The following is a 7,252-nucleotide window of genomic DNA, read 5'->3' as shown; positions in this document are numbered from 1 at the left end:
CTCTGTTTCTGTGTGTGTATATATATATGTATACATATATATACAAATGTATACATATATATACAAATGTATACATATATATACACACACAGAAACAGAGACAGAGACAGATGGAGAGATGGTCTCTGTGTATCGGTATATATATGTGTAGATGTTCTCTGTGTGTCAGTATATATATATATATATACACACATACATACATATATATATAATGAACTGAAAAATTCTAGTAGTCCAGAACCTACAATGGAAACCAGAGAGAGGCTTCCAGAAGCAGTCATCGCATCTCTTGAGCACCTACTATGTGCCAGGCCCTGGGATCTCCAGCGAGGCTCACAGCACCTGCCCGGTGGATCTGAGGATCCCCTTGCACAGACGTGGAAGTGAAACTTTGCCAACTTCTCACCCAGGTAAGAAGAACAAAGCTGATCCTCTCCGTAGAGTCGAGCTATGAGTGGACCATGAAGGTGGGGATGGAAGGCAGCCCAGGAAAATGGAAATGGTGGACCCTCAGGGGCGATGAGATGGCTGGGGACTTGGCCCTCGGTGAATGCTTGTGGCGCCTTGGGTAGAACTCTGGCTTTCAGACAGGTCTGTGCAGCCTCTGGGCTGACAAGGTGGTAAGGGCCCTCGGGCACCCCTCCCCCTCCCCGTCCTCCCCCACATTCTCAACTGCTCTGTTAAGTGCTGAGTGAGTGCGGGGAGGGAGAGTTTGGGGGAAACCCCTCCTCCAGCTCAGGTTGGCTTTGTTGCTTTCAAAAGCTCACTGCAAATCTGCTCCCTTGGAGCCTAGGACGATGACAAGGATGACTTCTCCTCCTCCTCCTCCTCCTCCTCCTCCTCCTCCTCCTCTGCCTCCCCCCTCCCTCCTCCGCCTTCCCCTTCCTCTTCCTCCCCCTCCTCCTCCTCCCCCTCTTCCTCCTTCTTCTCCTTCCCTTTTACGAATCAGCCACAATGCACCTGTGTGGGCCAGAGACGCTTCTGGAACACAAGTCTTGCTGAAGTCTGTTGCTCCTGGGCCTGCAGACCCCCCCCACCCCGCTTCAGATGCCCTGCCCCCCCCCCCCAGAAAGGCTTCTTTCAGTCCGGGCCCTGGCCACCGCTAGACTCAAGACCCCAAGTCCCCCATGGAGGAGGTGACTGAGAGGGCGGCTGAGACCCCCAGCTGTGATGAAGGCAGAAGTCACCTGGGAAGCCTAGTCTTCCTCCTCCGAGTCCCAGCTTCCCAGGGGCACTGTGAGACCTGTCCAGCCAGGTGGTCCTGCAGGTCCCACCCCAGTCTCCTCCCCACCCCAGTCTGGCTCTGAGAGCTGCAGCCTGCCGTTGTAACAAACACTCCTGACGCCACCTGTTGCCCTTCTGAGGGCTTGATGAACCCACAAGTGACTTCCCAAGGTCACCATGCAAGAGATGCCGGGTGAGGATTCCTCACCTGTTCACCCTGCGGGAGCACCCCCCTGTCTTGGTAAGTTGGGTTTCTCATATACGTGCAGCCGTGCTATGTCAGGATAGTCGCTTCATAATTTTGTTCTTGAATATTACTTTCATTCTTAAAAATTGTATTTATTTTCATTTTATTTGAAAGGCAGAGAGATAGACAAATAGGGACTGCCCATCAGCTGGTTCACTACCCAAATGCCTGCAATAGCCAAGGCTCAGGTCAGGACCCAACTCCTTGAGCATGTTGCCCCCCAGGGTGTGCACCTGCAGGAAGCTGGATGGAAGTGGGGAGCTGGGATTCTAAGCAGGCACCCCGGACGTGATGCGATGTCCCGAGTGGTGTCTGAACCACTACCTTCATCTTAATGCCAGTTGATGGGAGGGGATTTGAAATCAGGAAAAAGAATAAAATGGATGGGTCTGGTGCTGCGGCATAGTGGGTAAAGCTGCCAGCATTCCATATGGGCTCAGGTTTGAGTCCCTGCTGCTCTATTTCCACTTCTGATCCAGCTCCCTGTTAATGGCCTGGGAAGGCAACTGAAGATGACCTAAGTACCTGGGTCCCTGCCACCCGTGGGGGAGAACGAGACAGAGCTTCTGGCCCCTGGCTTTGGCCTGGCCCAGCCCTGGCCATTGTAGCCATCTGGGGAGTGAACCAGCAGGTGGAAGACCTCTCTCTCTCTCTCTCTCTCTCTCTCTGTCTCTCTCTCTTTCACTCCCTCACTCTCTCTGTAACTCTGACTTTCAAATAAACAAATAAATAAATCTTAAAAAAAAAAAGAATTAAATGGATGAGCTCAAAGCTGAAGGGGTGATCAGGGTCCCCAAAAACAGAAACCAAGAGCTGACCACACTCCCTGCTTCTAGACACCAGGGGAGAAAGGAGGGCAAAAAGGGATCTTCTATCTGTTTGAAAGCTAGTTACAGAGAGAGAAAGAGATCTCTTATCCACTGTGTACTCCCCAAAGGCCTGCAATGGCTGGGGCTGTGTCAGACTGAAGCCAGGAGCCAGGAACTCCAGCCAGGCCTCCCACATGGCTGCAGGGTCCCAAGGACTTGGGCCATCTTCCTCTGCTTTCCCAAGTGCATTAGCAGGGAACTGGATTGCAAGTGGAGCAGTCGGGATTCTAACTAGTGCTCGTATGGGATGCCGGCACTGCGGGAGGCAGCTTGACCCGCTGCACCATGCCAGCCCCAAGAGAATCTTTCAAAAACACTGAAATTATCCCCAAGTAAAGACTAGGCTTGTAAAAGAAAACAGAGGACTGCTTATTTTGTTATTTCTGGAACCATCCAAGCTCCAATGATCAAGTATCACCTTGTCTGGTTTTTCCCTGTCCTTCAAGTTTCTTTCTTGTATGACGTTCAGTTTGTAACAACATATAAACGGTAAACAAATGAATGGGAGTTATCATTTGATCCTTGTGAGTGTGGTTTCTTTCCTAAATTCAAAGCCAGGCTCAGCTGAGAACCTGCTCTGGACAGACTGATGGAGGAGACGTCTGGGTGGGTCCTCCTTGGGGGGCAGGTGCAGAGGCACAGGCAACCTGTGACCACACGCGGAGTCTCAGTTCACTCATAAAGATCACACGCCCCAACCTCCAGCCCTGTTCCCGGACAAGCCGTCCTGTGGTTCTGAAACCTGGTGACTGTGGGGGAGGGGCCTGAGACCACTCTCAGCCATGTCCCCTGTCCCCGACACCAGTCACTGAGCCCTCCAGGCGCTCCATGAGAGCTGGGAACGAGCAGTGACTAAAACTGACAGCCCATGCCCTAGAGCCCCCAGTGTAACAGAGGAGACGGACGTATGAGGACTCCACGCAGGAAAGCCCACTAGGGATGGAGGGAGCACAGACAGGGGGCTTCCAACCAGTCCTGAGGAGTCAGGATTCCTCCCCAGGGGACAAAACTTTAAGCCAAGACATCACGACCGTGTAAGATGCAAGCCAGGCGTGGCTGAGACTAGCTGTCATGTGTGGCTTCCTTGCTCGGCCTTCTGAACACAGAGTAAGACCCCATTTCCCAGCATCCCTTGTATCAGGGATGACTGTGAGACTCAGCCTTAAGGTAATGGAAGGGGGACAGTGGAGAAGCCACCTGCAGGCCTGGCTCCTGTTCTTGATTCACTCGCCCGCTAAATGCAGAGGACCCAGAGCTCCCAGGGAAAGCAGCCGGGCAAGGTGGAAGGCGCCTGGGTTCCTGAATCACCACGCGGAAGGCCAGCCACCCACTGGGAGCACCCTGGTGAGCTACAGCACACACGGGGAGCACGGGTCTCCTGTACAAAGTCGTGGCGCTCCAGGCTGAATCTAGGATAGCACCTGACCTTATAACAAGTAGGAGTGGGGTTAAAGGCTTTGAAAATAATTTAGTGAAAACCAACCTACTGTAGGTGGGAGCAGTCACTCAGACGGAGTGGGGAGAATGGTAGCAGAGGCAGGTTGCCTGGATGACCCTCGGGCTCTGCAGGTCCCGGATGTACGGCCCTGGGCAAGCCGCTCAACCTCTCTGAATTTTGGTTTCATCATTTGTAAAGCGAAGCTGAAAGGATCTTTTTCAACAGGTTGTCGCTGAGTAAGAATGCGTCACAGTTAGAATGGTGCTGAGTACATAAAAGGCTGATCAAGGAATGCATCCCTTATCCTGAATCTGCGCACTGTGGAAGATCCGGTAATGATATGCTTTGGCGATTAGTGACGGTGATGCGAAGAGTACATGTGTGTTGAGAACACCCACATGCATGTGCTGATCCCATTCTCATGGCACTAGGAATCAGGCCTTGCCTCCTCCCAGTTGCACAGCATCTCGCCCAAGGTCAAGAGTTCAGAAGGGGTAGAACAGGGCTTGTAATCCAGGCAGATGCGGCTGCAACTCCCACGGTGCCAGGGGAGGAACAGTGAGATGGGGCGATGTGCTTCAGAGGGTCTGAAGCTGGGGCCCAAGCCCCGGCCCCTGTGCACTGTGATTCACTTATTGTGTTCAAAGCCCTCCTTATTTTTCAATATTTAAATTTTTATTGATTTGTCCCCACTTTATTTGAAAGGCGTAAGAGATAAAGACCGAGATCTTCCATCTGCTGGCTCACTCCCCAAGCGCCCACCATGTGTGCAGCTGGGCCAGGCTGAAGCCAGAAGCTTGGAGTTTCAGCCAAATCTCCCACAGGGGCAGCAGGGGCCCAAGTACTTGAGGCATCACCTGCTGCCTCCCAGGCGCATTCGCAGGAAGCTGGATCAGAAGCCAGAGAGCAGGGACTCAAACTCAGGCCCTGCGTGCTGGGATGCAGGGATCCCAAGCAGCATCTTCACACCTGCATCACAGCCTGCACCTGGAGGCCTTTCTGTATCCACAAGAAACACTGTCTTTTTGCATCTTGGCAGGTGTCCTGGTGGCTTTGGCTACAATGATGCTGAACAAAACCAAAACCTGCTCTGGGACCAACTGTGAGAACTCTTCCTGCGGGCACAGCCCCGGTCCCTTCCTGCGATGCGACACAAGCGCAGTCCACCTGGGGCCTGCAGGCTGAGGGTCTCGGAAACGTGCAAGAATTTCCACATTTCCATGTCCACAAAGGCTCCGGGAGGCTCACACTGGAGCAAACCCATTGAGTTGAAAAGGATTCTCAATCGCAGAAAAACAAAACATAGGCAAGTCTAAGACGTGGGGCTTCTGTGCTCACACCCAAAGGATAAGAAACTGCCCAGAAAGGAAGGGGCTAGGGACACCTGCACCTCATTTCAGAGTGCCAGCAGTGGAGTGCCACCTCTACTTCCCACCCTGGGAGGCAGCAGGGGATGGCTCAAGTCCTTGGGCTCCTGCCACCCACATGAGAGACCTGGATGGAGTTCCTGGCTTGTGGCTTCCATTTGGTGCAGCCCTAGCCATGCAGGTATTTGAGTGAGCCAGAAGATGGAAGATTCTGTGTGTGTGTGTGCGTGTGCACGTTACTCTGTTTCAAAAAAATAATACAGATAAATAAAACTTAAAAGGAAGAGTTGGATATAGGGCTTGCTAAGACTTCACATGGCCACCAGAGGGCAGCAAAGACATTGGTCATAGAAGGCAGAGACCTAGTGCAGCTCTTCCAGTCCAGTGCAGGAGTTGGGCAGGAAAAGTAAGGAAAAGTGAGGAAAAGAAAGAAAGGACCCCCCACCCCCACCCAACTCAGGGAGCATCACCTACACCTGGAATCCCAGCCATTTTTAAAAGGATGAGTTTTGAACCTGTTCTTCAGATCCTGTAACTTACGAGTTAGTTGTCAGAAATTTAGAAGGACAGAATTTATGAATCAAACCATTATCACCTGACCACACCCAGAACTGCTGGCTAACATTTCAGTGACTGCTCTTTGGGAAAGAAGGTAGAAATAGATGTACAAGCCAGGACTGTGGCGTAGCAGATAGAACTGCCACCTGCAACGCTGGCATCCCATGTGGGTGCCAGTTCAAGTCCCCGCTGCTCCACTTCTGATCCAGCTCCCTGCTAATGTACCCGGGAAAGCAGTGGAAGATGGTCCTAGTGCTTGGGCCCCTGCACCCACGTGGGAGACTTGGAAAAACTCCTGGTTGCAGCCATTTGGTGAGTGAACCAGCGGATGGAAGATTCTCTCTAACTGTGCCTCTCAAATAAATAAAAATAAATCTTTTTTTTTAAAGAAATAGATTTAGATTAGATACAGATACACATGTAACATAGTCTGATTTGAAAAAATTGACACATGTCAGTATATATAGGTCTCCCACGTGGGTGACAGGAACCCAACCACTTGAGCCGTGTCCTGCTGCCTCCCAGGCTGTGCATCAGCAGGAAGCTGGATTTGGGAGCAGAGCTGGGACTTGTACTGATTCGGATGCGCGCATCCTAACCTCTAGGTCAAACGTGTGCCCTGGCCCCTCATACACCTTTTGAAGACCCCTGGAAAGTACCTAGGCATGTGTGTGTGTGTTTGTGTGTGTACACGTGCACCCACACGGATGTATCCTTGGGTCCAGGTGTCTCTGGCTCAACTGTGAGGCTTGGCAGGGCTGGGCGCCACTTCGCAGAGCCAGGGGACTGAGGGGCCGGTGGTCAGGAGCAGGGTCCTTTAGGTTCAGTGCTTGCCCCGCGGGGTCTCAGCCTCTTGACAAATCGGCGGAAGGCACATGTGTAGCCTTTTGCTCAAAAATAGTCCACAGTGTGAGCAGGTGCGCAGAGTTCGTTGAATTCCCCCCAAATGAGTCACTCTGAAGGTGTGAAGGAGGCGCACGGTTTAAGGAGTTACCACTTCCTGGTTCCACACAGGGACCCCGTCGTTCAGGCCAGACCAGGCACCCATGCTGGGAGAGGGCCAGGCGGCAGCAGCGGCTGTGCCTTTTTTCTCTCCCTACAAAGCCTCCACCCCATCTCTTTGTCTCCGGAAGTGACTGCTTCTTCCCGGAGGGAGACAGCAGCAGCCTCCTTCCCTGCGACCCACTCGCTCACCATCCAAAGAAAACCCCACCCAAAGTGCAGTGGAGCCCACACGGGGTCTTCCGGGGAACACGGGCGCCCGCCCGGTGAAGGGGGCCATCCCCTCTCCCTGATTATTCCAGCGAGCGCGTGGGACAGCCTTGATCCCCTCCCCGCCCCAGAAATTCTCTCTGCTGTGGGATTCGGAGTTGGGACAAATCTGGTTTTGAGTCTCAGTTGCATCTCACCCTAATTGTGTGATGGGGCTTCAAAACGCACATGGAACGAGGCTGTTCCAAAGTCTAGGCGGGCTTGCCACCCGCTCTGCATCCTGGTCGTGCGCAAGGGACAGTGGCAGCACGTGTGCGCCCCATGCTTTTGGGTCTGT

General features: G+C 52.8%; 1 long non-coding RNA gene across 1 annotated transcript; it reads left to right on the top strand.

The window, feature by feature from the left end:
* Positions 1-281: 281 nt before the first annotated feature.
* On the top strand, positions 282-4,941 carry LOC127484624 (uncharacterized). Its single transcript, XR_007911730.2, has 3 exons — positions 282-410; positions 4,004-4,110; positions 4,818-4,941. It is a non-coding gene; the product is annotated as an uncharacterized lncRNA (long non-coding RNA).
* Positions 4,942-7,252: the final 2,311 nt, after the last annotated feature.

This window comes from Oryctolagus cuniculus, chromosome 20 (assembly GCF_964237555.1).
Source record: "Oryctolagus cuniculus chromosome 20, mOryCun1.1, whole genome shotgun sequence".
NCBI classification, from domain to species: Eukaryota; Metazoa; Chordata; class Mammalia; order Lagomorpha; family Leporidae; genus Oryctolagus; species Oryctolagus cuniculus.
The sequence above is the reverse complement of the archived record's forward strand: the minus strand, read 5'-3'. Positions and strand labels throughout refer to the sequence as shown.